Below are 14,166 nucleotides of genomic sequence, written 5' to 3' on the forward strand. Positions count from 1 at the left end.
GTTTGAATGGACGAATGTTAGCAAACAGACGAGCAGCATGCCTGATGCATGCAAATAGCACAGCCAGCCGAGCTCGGCCCTGGCTTAGGCTTATGAATAATTTAGCAGACTGAAAGAGGACCCCCCCCCCCCCCCCACACACACACACACACACACACACACTGCTCCCCCAATACTTTCTCTCTCTGCTGTCTCCCCTCGATGCTGAAATGCCTTCACTACTGGCAACCACAGCTACCTCCCCTAGCAGGGCCATGGTACAGTACAGTACAGTACATGTAACAGGGAAGCACACACACACACGCACACACACGCACGCACACACACGCACGCACACACACACACACACGCACACACACACACACACGCACACACGCAGACGGACTCACATAAAACACACATGCTCACATGAGTCTTAATTCATTCTGTGTGCTATCCTTTGCTTTTCTGTTCCTGTCTTTTGTGCAGAATTGGCACCTGTCCCAGAAAGAGCTTCAGCACAGCAAAGCGGTGTCTCAGGGCAAAGTGAGAAAGAAAGGGAGAGAGCTAGTGAGAGAGAGAGAGAGAGAGAGAGAGAGAGAGAGAGAGAGAGAGAGGGAGAGAGAGAGAGAGAGAGAGAGAGGGAGAGAGAGAGAGAGAGAGGGAGAGAGAGAGAGAGAGAGAGAGGGAGGGAGCGAGCGAGCGAAGGGAAAGACAGAAAGCAAAGGAGGAGGGGAGCACAACACTTCCAAACGTGTCGCTGGCACTCACAAAAGGCACGTCTTTTAACTTGCAGATGTGCGCGCTGTGCTCGGAGACAGAAACTCGTCCCATTCTTGGCGGAGAGAGACAAAAGGGAGGAAGGGGACGACGCTGCCCGAGTTAGCCTTCAGGAGCCCGGGCCGGGAGGCCGCCGACGGGGGCACAGCACAGTCCAGGTGGCCCAACCTCCAAATGCCATCATGCAGCGCCACGGAGAAACCACACAGAGAAATCACTTCCAAAAAAAAACAACAACAAAAAGAAGAAAATACAAAAGACGAAGACGGATGTGAAGCAGAAAAAAAAAAAAAAAAAAGCAGAAAAATCGTCGTGTGTACGCGATGAGAGCGCAAAAAACATGCCGCGCCGCCACCGACAACGTGCATCAGAGATGATGGCGAAAACGAGCCGTGAAAAAACATCCCAACCGTCAGATCTTGGCGCGCGAATGTCATGAAAATGCCCCACAAAAAGCAACTTGTTAGCAGGTTTCTGCGGGCTGCTATGCAGAGAGTTGCAGCCAGAGGGTTAAATCCAGTTAGTAGTAAAGAAACCCTCCCTCTCTGGCAGGGCCGGGCGGAGGGGAGGCCTCTCTGTAGAAATAGCAGCAGATTTTTTTTCTCTCTCTCGCTCTCCCTCTCTTTCACTCACTCACTCTTTTTTTTTTTCTCCTGCAGAGCTCCAGTCTCCCCCTTGCGAACGGCTGGGGCTGAGAGAGGGGGAAGAGAGAGAACGGAGCGAGGAAGACAGGGGAGAGGAGAAGTAGAAGAAACCGAGAAAAGAGAGAGAGAGAGAGAGAGAGAGCGCGAAGCAGCGAGAAAGAGCGCGCGGCAACTCAGGGAAAGCAGGACGGGGAGAGACAGAGAGAGAGAGAGAGAGAGAGGGAGAGAGAAAAGAGAACGAGTGTGGAGGGCTAATGATGAAATAGGAGTGATCCGCTTCCTCATCATACGTCCCACATGGCTTTGCACTTGAGAGAGAGAGAGAGAGAGAGACGGAGGGAGAGGGAGTGGGAGGGAGTAAAAAGCAGGAGAGAGAGAGAGAGAGAGAGGGTGGGAGGGCGTAAAGCAGCGAGGCCGGGAGGGAGGGGGGGAAGAGTGACACAGAATCCCCTCCTCCTTCCCCCCACTGCGCAGACTCTGTGGTCTCTCTCACGCCATTCTAGCACACTACACCTTCATAATCCGAGACAGAGAAAAAGAGAGAGAGAGAGAGAGAGAGAGAGAGAGAGAGAGAGAAAACTTCCAGTGAAGCATGCGGCTGATGCAGTTTTCAAATATGCATGGGCGCTGAGAGCAGTTGGAAGTATTAACCCTATGTCTGGACTCTGGGAAAGCCAGGCTGAGAGAGGACATGTGCACAACTGCAGACCCCTGAAGCACATTCAGCGCCGCTAAACTAGACAAGACGATCGGGGCTGAAAAAAGAAGTGCGATCGTAGCAACATGTGGTTTGCCTCTCTCTCTCTCTCTCTTTATCTCTCTCTCTTTCTCTCTGTCTATTTGTCTTTCTCACTCTGTATTACTGACCCTAAGCCAGATAAGGCCAGTTCCAGTAGTTCGGCTATTTTGGCTGGAACTCTGGCACAGTGAAATACCCGAGGCAGCAACTTTTGATTTGGATTTGACGGTCAATTCATGCAACTGGCTGGACCCATATGGTGACTGACAACAGCACAAATCCAAAAAATGTCAACAAATCATCTTTTTTTTTTTAATTGTTTGGACATGTAGACAAGTGACCCCATGTTGCAAAAAAAATTGAGCAATTGAGCAACTCCCTAACACTATACATTTTTGAAAATCCTACACACATCACAGTCAGTGCCCCCCCCCCCGCACACCCACCTCCCAGCCCCACCCACTCTAACCCCACCCACAGCAGTCTGCCATGTTGGAGGAGAGGAGACTAATGGCAAAAGGCAGGGAAACATTTGAATAAAAACGTCTATCAGTGAACCCTCGACTGAGAACAGCACCGCGTCACACTGCAGGAGTATTAGACCAAAGCACTCGATTGTCCTTCAGCTATCATGCTCCATACCAGTAATTCATCTCTCTCACTCCTCCTCCTCCTCCTCCTTGTCTTTCCCTCTTTCTGTCCCCCCTCTCTCTCTCTCTCCATCTCTCTTTCTCTCGCTCTCTCCTGCACACACTCTGTGTCTCCCGCCACCGTCCCTCTCTGAGCAACATTTGGCGTTTTCCATTTGTGGCAGATTACTGTAACGCTATTGTAAAACAACTTCCTGCCTCTTTTGGCTTCAGTTCCACAAAACCCGTGAGGCTGGGCTCGAAGCTCAAACTTTTTTCCCCCGCTCTCTCTCTCCCTCTCTCTCTTTCCGTCCTCAGCGAAAACTATCAGGAGTGCTGAATAAAAAGAATGAGGGGATGTAGCAAGTTGTAAAGTCTTAGTCTCCTCCTCCATTGGATTCATTTGGATTCCCATCCTCTTAACTGATTTTGCAGACAAACGAAAAAAGAGGGACTGCATGCATAGCAGACAAAACAGAAAAAGAGGTGGGGGAATACTTCCTTTGCTTTTTGATGCTTCAATCTCTTATTTCTCTATCTCTCCTTCCTTTCTCTCTTCTGCTCTCCCTTTCTCTCTCTCTCCTTCCTTTCTCTCTTCTGCTCTCCCTTTCTCTCTCTCTCTTTCTCCTGCAGTAGTGGGATACGATGCGATTGAGTCTCTGCACAGATTCATCTAACATGGCTGCCACAGGCTGTGCTTTGGGAGTGTGTGTGTGTGTATGTGTGTGTGTGCGCACACTGAAAAAACTTGTGCACTAAAATCCGTGCAGCTTCTACTTTCGGGCCGGGCGGTTCTGTTTCTCTCCCGGACTGGTCTCGGCGCTGGCGGAGAATCTGGAGGACCCGAGGCCAGGCTCCACACGTGCTCTCGGCTGTTAAGGCACTGCAGGCAAAGCAATAACCTCCACAAAATGGCCACAAGTAAAATAACTCAAATGATTGTGAATTTCCTCTCTGAATTGTCTGAGCCATACAATGCAAAGGGCACACCGGCTCTGGAATGAGGAAGAACCTGACCAATGAAATGCTTTGTTAAAACGTCACATCTCGCCACACATTTTTCACCAATTGCATTTTATTTTTAGGGGAAACTGGTTAACTATACATGCATAATATGTTGCATTGCATACATCTGGTGCATCTTTATATGTGCTTTTCAAATTCTCTCCAGGGTATCTCCGATTTCACACTGGGCTCATTTCATTGTCTCTGCTCTACAATATCTGGGCTGTTTGCGCCCCATCCATTTCGAGCGTCTAACCTTGCTGTGTATCCTGTTATGGTGCACTACAGAGGGCTCATCTGAGGACACAGTTTTGGTTTCAAGTTGTAAGCCAATGCTTCACAGCCTGTACCAGCAAGATGGCCCTCTTGCTCTCGAGGACTGGCTCACATTAATCCATGCTCTTTTGCTTGCTATGACAGCGCAGCTCAATGTTTAAATGATTCCAACAAGCTAAATGTATTTTATAAGCACAACCATACAAACAGCATAGCAATTATGAATAAGGCAGGGGGCATTGATGTGTGGATAAAAACAACATAGTCCAATAATAAATACAATAGGAAAGTGCAGAATTCATACATGTGAGTTAGAACATGTCTATAGGTGCACACAGATTTTTATGTGACAAGAAAATCTTCCTGCGACGGCAGTCATTGCATAAGGCAGAAGAGTGGACATATTGTTAACTGGTAAAACCATGTGAATTCTAAACTGACTTTGAATCCTCTAAATAGACATAGCAAAAGAAATCTGATGTAAGAGAAAGAAATAGGCTCGCCCGAGAGATATGGGGTTGATAGAGAGCCCCTGTTCCTTGTTCCCGTCTGTCCATGTCAGTTCATTCTTATGGAAGCTCAGATATAAAACAAAATGGCTACCCTCATCATGTGTCAGGCACGCACTGCATAAGCACATACTGCATAACCATGTATTTATGCTATAAAACATGCAAACCCATTATGAATTAAATTGCATTCTATGCCCAGATTTCTATCATTTGTTGTTTTGCTTTTTTACTTATCATATGAAGATATTGTGAAATACATTAAGGTGCACTATAACAGTAACTATGAATATTGGGAAATAATAATAGTTTCTGTGTTAGGGGCACTGACTGTAATAAAAGTGGTAGACTGTTCAAAGAGTGGCGTTTGACATATATTAGATTATATGCACATAGTACTGTGTAAAAGTACTGTACATACTTCAGCCTTTGTTTGTCACAAAACACCGGTCTATACAGTTATATGGGTCAATTGGAAATATACAGAAATATACATTTCATAGTGTCCAGCACTTTTTTGTAAATAGTAAAGTATTCCAATGAGACATGTATGTCCTGTGAAAGACACAAAGTATCAAAGTAACAAACCACACTGCAGACTTCAAAACTAAAGGCCATCAACTCTGGAGTGCCAGAAGCCAATGATGAGAACAGAGAGGAGAGAGAATGGAGCCAGTCGAACCTGACCAAGGAGCTGTGAGAACTGTGGTGAGCTCTCGAAAATACTTGAAATACCATTTTTGCCGAGTTCTTTGTACAAGTGTACCTACATGTTAATTTATGCCGTTTTGAAGAGAAGGGGAGGTTGCAATGATTTTTTTAAAGACTTATTTTTTTTTATTTGCTGCACTTATTGTTATTTGTAAAAACTAAAGTAAAAAGTAAAAACTATCCATTAGATTATTTTTGAGAGAGTCCTCACATTACCACATTTTTTCCAAAAGTACCTAAACCTTGTGCTCGGTGGGTAGGTACTGTATTTATGTACATTCTACATAATCTGAATCTAGTTGACCATTTTGTGTGTTCAAGATTAAAATGGATGTCTTTATTAAGTACCATTATTGATTACCATTGTTTGAATGATATTTTAATTATGCTGCTATCATTCAACACATATTGCTAACCTTGTCATTGATGCAATGTGAGATGTGCATTAAAAAAATACAGCTTCTGCTGTGAAACATAAAAATAAGAGAGGAGTGGAAATCAAGTGAGGATACTCTGTGGTCCTCTGCACCTCACCAATCGACATGATCAAAAACTTTGGACGGGAGATAAAAATGTGTTTGTACAGAGAACATCCTCTAGAGGTTGAGAATAATCCAGAACAATCCAGAGAACAACCTGTTCTATTTCAATAAATCTGTAATGATCATGCCTGGCATTATGGAGTCAGCAATTTCAACATGCGTACAATACAAAGATAGGCTATATACAGTAAATATAAATCGATTTTCATCTATTCATTTCTGTGCTAGATGAAAGAACAGTGCTAGGACATGCTGAGACAATGACAAAGAGTGGGTGTCGGACAGAGAGCGCTTACTTGTCTCCTCCGCCGTGCCTCGGACTCGCTCTGCATATTGTCTACCCAAGCAGAGGCTCCCTCAGAGCCGGGGACATTTGGGGAGAGCCAGCACACGTAACTGGGGATGCAGTTTGTTTATCTGGGTAGCCAGTGTTTGTAGCAACAGGAAGTGCAGAGGAAAAAGCCGGAGGAAGGAAGCGCCAGGCGAGGCAGCCAGCGAGGCAGCCAGCGAGGCAGCCCTGCCGAACAGAGCAGGGCAGGACAGACTGGAGGAGAGTCACTCACTCCCAAGCAAGGCTGCCGAACAGAGCAGGGCAGGACAGACTGGAGGAGAGTCACTCACTCCCAAGCAAGGCTGCCGAACAGAGCAGGGCAGGACAGACTGAAGGAGAGTCACTCACTCCCAAGCAAGGCTGGCGAGAAAAAGCCCATTTATCTGGTGGCCCAGGTCACACAACACTCATTTCAGTGGGTGAACCCCCCACCGCACACAATACAAGCACAAACACATACAATATGGCTTCCTATTGTTTTTTCCTCCACGTTACAGCTTTAAAGGGCCCCTATTAAGGCTTCTAAATGGGAGCTTCCATACGACTTCAAGGAGAGGGACTGAGTCTTTGAGGTGGTCTTCCCAAAGCCCCCGCACGTGTCTAAACAACTACCCTATTACGCCGAGACCCATGAGGGCACTCCCCCATTGGAGCCTGGACAAAGGCCGTGACCCCGGGGTCAAAAGCGTTACTTGGGAGGCCGGTTAGGTCTGGCTGAGAGACACAGCCACTGTTTGCTTTGACAAGGTAAAGATTGCTAACAGATTAACTAGTGCCGATTAGGGGAGGGCGGTCTCCGTGGGATCTCCCTTAGGGCCCTGGGCAGCACTCCTTGTTAGGAACAGTGTGACCTCTGACCCCAGGAGTCAGTCGAGCGTGACCACTCTCACTTACTTGCTCCATGAGCGCCGCCCGCTCAGGGACTGAACAGGCGCAGGTTCCTCACACCCGGCCGACACACGCCATTGGCTCTCAGGTGTTTTTCAAAACAAATCAAATGGGAACCGTTTATTTATGCATGACAGGGGGATTCACAAATGTGTTGATAGCATTTTCATTCAAAGATAGTAGAAAGCAGAAGTAGAAATTCAGAGAGATTTATTTGTAAGATCATACAAGCACTATGTACACTAAGCAATGAGACAGCACGACTGCTTTGGAAAGGCCAATAGGTCATATTACTAAATCAAGAGCTTTGAAACATATGTAAATAATCTATAATAATTCAATATTTATAATTTCACACAGAAGATTTATAAATGTTCTCAACTGCTTTCCTCCGACTCCTCTAAGTTATGCAATTTAAATGATCACCATACAGAAACAAAAATTGTTCACATTAAAATATGAATCATTTGCATTTGTAATTTAATTCTGAGCTGTAATAAGCAACTGTAAAAATTATAATTGTGGTCTGAGCATGTTCAGCGCATATTGATTTTATTGGCCACCAAACTGCGCCTGCGCCCATTTCATGAAATGGGGGAGCTGGATAACTTCAGCATCACAAAATGGAGGACATAAGGCTAATGTAGTCTACTGTAGAGACTAGAGCAGATGAGGCTTTCCTCCGATTGGCTCGGTTAAGTTCTTTTGAGATACCAATCTTGAAATTGATCATGCTGCTGTTGTTTTGTGAGTGTTTTGTAATATCTGAAAAATCTATTAGTGTCCACAGAGATAAAACAGCTGCACAATGTTATCAGAAGTTCAGTTCGAACGGAATGCAAAAAAGTCTCATTACATTACAATTAACCCTTGACATCATATTATAGATTTTGTAAAATGCTTCAGTACATATTTGAATCTACAACTGGTATTAAAAAACAACTCTGCTCTAATTGTTATGTGTTATTAAATACATTTACATTAACAAGTCCATAGGGCAACTTTGAGATACAATCTCCATTTCTATAACTTATGTAGTGTGTCATAAGGTGGAGAAACATCTAAAGGGAGAACTCCTGACCAAACCCCTGGATGAGGGGGAACTCTAGGGGGATCTCCCTTAACCGAATATCATGACCTGGTAAAGGGAAGAATCCATTTGAACATAATTTTAAATAGGAAATAAAATAAGAAATACATTACAATGTTGACTTGTGCGGCGCATCGAGGATATGACCAATGGGCATCCCAAATCTTTATTACAATTTCTGTCTGTTTCATATTTTTAGATCAGTCTTACCATTGCCACTGATTTTATATTTCTTAACCAAAGGTCTTATAAAAGTCTAAATAATTATAATGAGCTCAAAATAATTAATATTTTCTCATCTACAGTTGCCTGTGTTTAGAAACATTTTAAGTTGTCTTCTAAAACTTGCTGGTTTAAATGGCACAGTCCAACCCCCACACACACCCCACACACACACACACACACACACTTGTTATGCCATGACTGGTTTAAATTGGTGAAATGCAGAATAACCACTACTTTACATATATTATTTATTTATTTATTTTTTCTTTGATGATGATGTTTAAAATAAACAGCTTTCTTTAATATACTATAGGAGAGTGTAGAAACTTTTTATATATTGGATAGGTGTTGAAAAGCATACAATTTAGAAAACACTTTATAAGTGTAAACTAATATTTATAACTGTTCTGTATGTATTTATGTAAAACATAAAAATGAATTCCACAATAAGGATAACCAAAAAATGCATTTAATTTAATCACCACTGGAAATGAGCAAATTAAGTGATGACCTCATATACAATACTTTTATCTCAAATTATGCATTTAAGTTATTTCAGTGATTTCGTAATATACAACAACGTATGTTTTTTTTTTTTTTTTTTGCTTTTTAGATGAATCTTTCTTTTTCTGTAAATGTCTTTTCCTCTCAAGTATTGTTATGTCATATGGAGTGTGTAGTGTGCTAAATACTTTTGAAATTCAGCATCAAAATTATGGAACCATCTTTCAAACACTTAATACACCAAATTCATTATTTGTATTTAAATAAACTGAAATGTATGATTTCATATTTCAAGCTGCGTGTGTCTGCGTTATGCTGAGAGGAACGGAGATGGATGAGAGACAGAGGAGGAACAAGGAGAAAAAGAGCAAAAAAGTCAAACTGACCGAAATGCTGTGACGAGTCCCTAAAATATATACTGATCTGTTTCAGCAGTATGGAAAATCAACATACAAGCTATATAATACAATATAATAACCACTTAAGAAGACACTTCGGAGAATCTGCATTCATTACATAAAATTTTCAGCACTTTACAGTATTATTCTATTTCCATTTTCCACTGTGCACTTAATGTTATCATGAAGGGTAAAATATCAATACTTTGTTCTGACAAAACGATCGAATGAAAATCTTTTCTAGCCATTCCAACAAGTTGTTTCAGGTAATCCCAAACACTAAGCATGTTTATACACAAAATCTGACAAGTGACAGAAAGCATTTGGGTGAAACTCACCAGACAATTTCTGCAACTTTACAAAAAGAAATCTTGCACGGATGTGCGCAGCAAAAGCGTTCGGAGAAAGAAAAATGTTGACTTGTGTGCGTCAGAGTGCTGAGTGTTGCTGAGTGAGCTGGAGAGAGACCTCCGGGCACCTTTAGCAGGCTACTCGAGGATAGGACTGGAGCCGCAGACCAGCTGCAGCTCTGCCACCTCGTCCAGCACAGTCCAGACAGACAAGACACACACACAGACAGACAGACAAGACACACAGACAGACAGACAAGACACACAGACAGACAGACAGACAGACAGAGAGGAGAAGAGTAGAGAGGAACATAAACGAGGAAGGGAAGAGGAAAAGCTTGACTAAAGACTGCCTGCTCATTTTACTAACTGCTAATCAATAGCCTCACTTCTAGTTTCATTTTTTCGCCTAAAAAGAAAACAGGTTTTCTTCACCTAAACTATTTAAAGTGCACAAGACATGATTTGTAGTGTATGTATTCCATTTCACTACAAGCATTTGCAAAATACAGGAAACAATTAAGGAAAAACTGCCTCTTGCATCAATAATTTCTCTGCATCAAAACTCAAATTCATAGCTACACATGATATGCCTGATGTTTATTGATGTTCCTTTCGCTTGATAAAATGTACCAAATGAGGTGATCAACTTTTTTCAATAAATCATGCGTGGACAGAAGTGTTTCTGTTTTGTAAGGAATTCTCCCAGCATTCCTGAATTTAATAACTTCAGCTATCGAAAGAGATTTGAACGTTTCTGGTCCTTCAGCACCCAAGTGGTTACAACACCTGGCAATGTAATCTTCTGAGGAAGGTCCACCTGAGTGACTCTCGCTCTCGAGATGAGGACATGCCAAAACGTCACCTTAACTCTGGAACACAGTATATGTTCCAGTTGAGCCCTGCACACCCAGATCTCCTCTAACCCTCATCTAACCCCCCAATGCTGTAGTGCCAGATGAGGCTGAAATGTGCAAGGAAAACCAATGATGTCAGTTAATACATGTCACATATATATGTCACAGTGCAAGTGCTATATTATCCCAGTACTCATCCTCCTCTCTGCACTGTACAATTCTATGGAAACTGTCACTTTGTCAATTCATGTTTGATTCAAATTTGTATTTAGTCAATCTGTGGCATCTTGAATTGCCAGGCCACATGACACTAACAGCCACATAACATGTGGATGTAATTAACTATATCCTTAAGTATTATTCTTTTTAAAATGTCATCATCCCATCTTAAAAAAAACATATTCTTTTCCGAGTATTTATGACATGCTTTATCTGTCAAGGAAAATGACAGAGCTTTTTGCTGTGTCTAAATAACAACCATTTTAAAGAGAAATATTCTTTCATTACGAGCTTCCCTCACTGCTATTTATCAATGTTTGACAGTGGAAATCTCCAGAGTGCCGTGTTTCAAAGACTTTTCATGTGGTTAACAAGTTTCTTCAACATGATTCTGTGGTTGTAGTCCATGGTGCATTTCTGCATGACAATATGTGGAGGCAAAACATATGAAATAAAAGAAACAGAATCATGATATATTGATTGAATACGAGAAATGTGTTGTTGATTTCATCTGTGCCCCTTTGTTTTGTTGGACAAATATCTTTTTGTACATAATGTGTGCCATATTATCGTAACAAGGGAATATTTTCTTAACCTTTGAGCTCCCAATGCTAGTTTGGGTAGTGCTGTGGTGAACATATCCTGCTTTACACAGCTTTGTGTGGTAATCTGCATGCTTTGTTGTGCATGTTTTATGACGTTTTATGACGTATGACGGATGCTTTAGTTCCCTTTTCTCAATTTTTCAAGATAATGAAAGTATTTCCTTATCAAAGACAACTTGGACTCTTCCTGCATGTTCAAATCATGTTAGAAGGACTGAAATTAGGAAACTTCAAAATAGGCACATTGTCCACTCTGACAATGGTCTACACACAAATGTTGTTTCGATCATTTTGTGATGGGTTTATTCTACTGTAAGTTCTACGTTACACATAAAAAGTGTAACATTTCACAAGAACATGAGTTATGGCAAACTCTATGTTGTTATTATAAAGAACACAAGTACTAAAATAGATGTATAAAAAATAAAATAGAGAGATATATACACACATATCTTTTTTTAATTAAAATATAGATACTCACAGTCATAAACACAGTTTCTGCAGTCAGCTGCAGTTTTTCAGCATGGTGGTAAGGGTGGGGCTGGTCTCTTCTCAAGCCTGATGTCGAGTTGAGACTGAGGTCAGATGTGGTCAGATATGGTGATGTGACATATGACACTGGTCATATAGAACACTCCAAATTTCATTAGCACACACACAACCCCACATCTTTGACCATGGCTTAAGATGTGTTATACACAGAAGACACACTGTACTGTACGTGCTTATCCTGAATTACTAATAGGAGAATACACAACAAGGACTTAAAGACATTCCTACATGAAAATATCACCTAAAAGTCCCAAATCAGTTTGGGGAATATGCTGCACAATTTTCTGATGTGAACAAATGTTCTGGGATCAAATCAGGGCGCATCTAGAAACTCCACTGTTGGACTTTTTCTGAAAAATACCGGAGGTCCTTCTAAAGTGTTTTACAGACTCAACTGTGGTGAGCTGTAAAAGCCGTATGCCAGCCCCGACTGCAAGCTCACTGCACTTTAATAGCCCCAGCACAACGGCATGACCCGAGTGGGGGGCTGTGCCAATAGGGGCTATACCCTCTGACCCCTGTGCTCCAACTACCCCGGCCAAAGAGAATTGGGGCAGTCCAACTATAGCTCTCTCTCTCTCTCTCTCTCTCTCTCTCTCTCTCTCTCTCTCTCCCAAGTAATCAAGCACACGCACACTCCTTTTTTCTCTCATCAAGAACATATTAACTCTTTCTCACATGCTTACAGCTCTCTCTCTCTTTCTTTGCGCCTCTCTCTCACTCTCCCTCTCTCTCTCTCTCCCACCCAGTGTCTCCTTCTCTCCATCCATCTGCTCCTGAGAGCTGGTGCTCCTGTGGAGGAGTAGGTGAGGAGGAGTGCGTAGGGGGTGGAGCAGAGAGGGTGGAGTAGGGTGGTAAACTGGCGCCGTGCCAATCACACTGCAGTGCCCCCTGCAAGTCACAGATCCGTCAAGGACAAACAGCAAGGGAGGAGGGGGGGGGGGGGGGGGCTCCGACTGACAGACGGAGCAGGCTAACAGGCTACAACACACATGTCCTAAAGACTGAAACATGAACCCAGTGACCCCTGTGAGGTTGTCCATATTTTTCAACTGGGGCAGTATTATTCCCGCATGCCTCAGCAGTGCTCTCTCTCTTTTTTAAATATAATTTTTCTCCCTTCTGTTTTCCGTTGTTGTTTTTTGTTTTTGTACAGTGCTCATGGAGAGGGTTCACGGCCGATGGGACTGCGGCGTGAGATGCAGAAAGAGAAGGCTGCTGGGATTGAGAGGGTGTGTTTGCTGGGGGAGAGGGGGGTGGAGCCAGGGCAAGGAGTGTGGATGGTCATGTGCGCCAAGCCTGTGACAAAAGGGCCTTTTATGTGCAGCGTATGCAGATAGAGCTGCCTCCTTTGTGTTCAGATTCGAGATCCCATGCCCGGGTCTGGGTCTGTTTCGGCAGAGGGAGAAAGAGAGGTGGTGGGGAGAGGAGAAGCAGTAGGACCAGGAGGAGGAGGAGGAGGTGGAGGAGGAGGAGGAGGAGAAGGAGGTGGAGTGCCCCCTCCTGACCACACATCTCTGCAACTGGCAGCCTAGTCCAAGACCCATGGAGCTAACAACAACCAACACCCGTTTTTTTTTTTAACCTCCAAACCCGCACTAAATGTGATAATTCACCTCCAGCTGCTCATAACTGTGCTGGATAGTACAGAGAGAAAAATAATGACAGTGGAATCAAACGTTTCCCACAAAAAATTAAATAAATAAAATCCCAACTGCCAGAGGTGAGGTGAACGAAATGGAAGATGAGAGCGTGCTACTGCGGCTTGCCATCGCAGTCCTTGGGAGAGCAGGCCCTGGACTGCAGCACAAGTGCCACTGCTCGGGCCTGGCCTTGGCTTCTGCCCTCAGCTGGAGGAGGAAAAGCAGAGCTATTCATCAGAGCTGGCCTCCGCTCGCCCTGTTGGCCCAGGCGTGTGGACCTCTCTCTCAGCCACAAGCTGATGTGGAAAAGATGGAGGATCCAACACTGCATCATCATCCCTCTCTCTCTCTCTCTCTCTCTCTCTCTCTCTCTCTCTCTCTCTCTCTCTCTCTCTCTCTCTCTCTCTCTCTCTCTCTTCCCCTCTTTCTCTCCTGTTAACTTTGCACTCTCCCTTATTCGTTTCCTACTCATAAAATTCTCATGGTTTTCAGGTTTTGCCACATCTGTTGCACAAATACATTTAATGGCGATCCCATGTAATAGAAGGAAATGATATGTGATGCCACGGACAATTTTAGATTTTTGTTATTGCAATTCATTTCAGTGAATATAATGACATGACAGAGCCTGGGCATTAAAAATAAAGGAAATAGACAGTCATGTGTGGCAAGCATGGACTGATCACAGGA

At 43.4% G+C, this 14,166-nt stretch overlaps 1 long non-coding RNA gene across 1 annotated transcript in view; it reads left to right on the forward strand.

Moving 5' to 3' along the window:
• LOC121723548 overlaps nt 1-8,385 on the forward strand; it is a 10,701-nt gene extending 2,316 nt beyond the window's left edge. The window contains exons 2-3 of the long non-coding RNA XR_006034974.1: nt 3,405-5,269; nt 8,083-8,385. This is a non-coding gene — a long non-coding RNA (uncharacterized LOC121723548). The remainder of the gene's footprint in view (nt 1-3,404; nt 5,270-8,082) is intronic.
• The last annotated feature ends 5,781 nt before the right edge of the window (nt 8,386-14,166 follow it).

This window comes from Alosa sapidissima, chromosome 11, assembly GCF_018492685.1.
Source record: "Alosa sapidissima isolate fAloSap1 chromosome 11, fAloSap1.pri, whole genome shotgun sequence".
Classification (NCBI taxonomy): Eukaryota; Metazoa; Chordata; class Actinopteri; order Clupeiformes; family Clupeidae; genus Alosa; species Alosa sapidissima.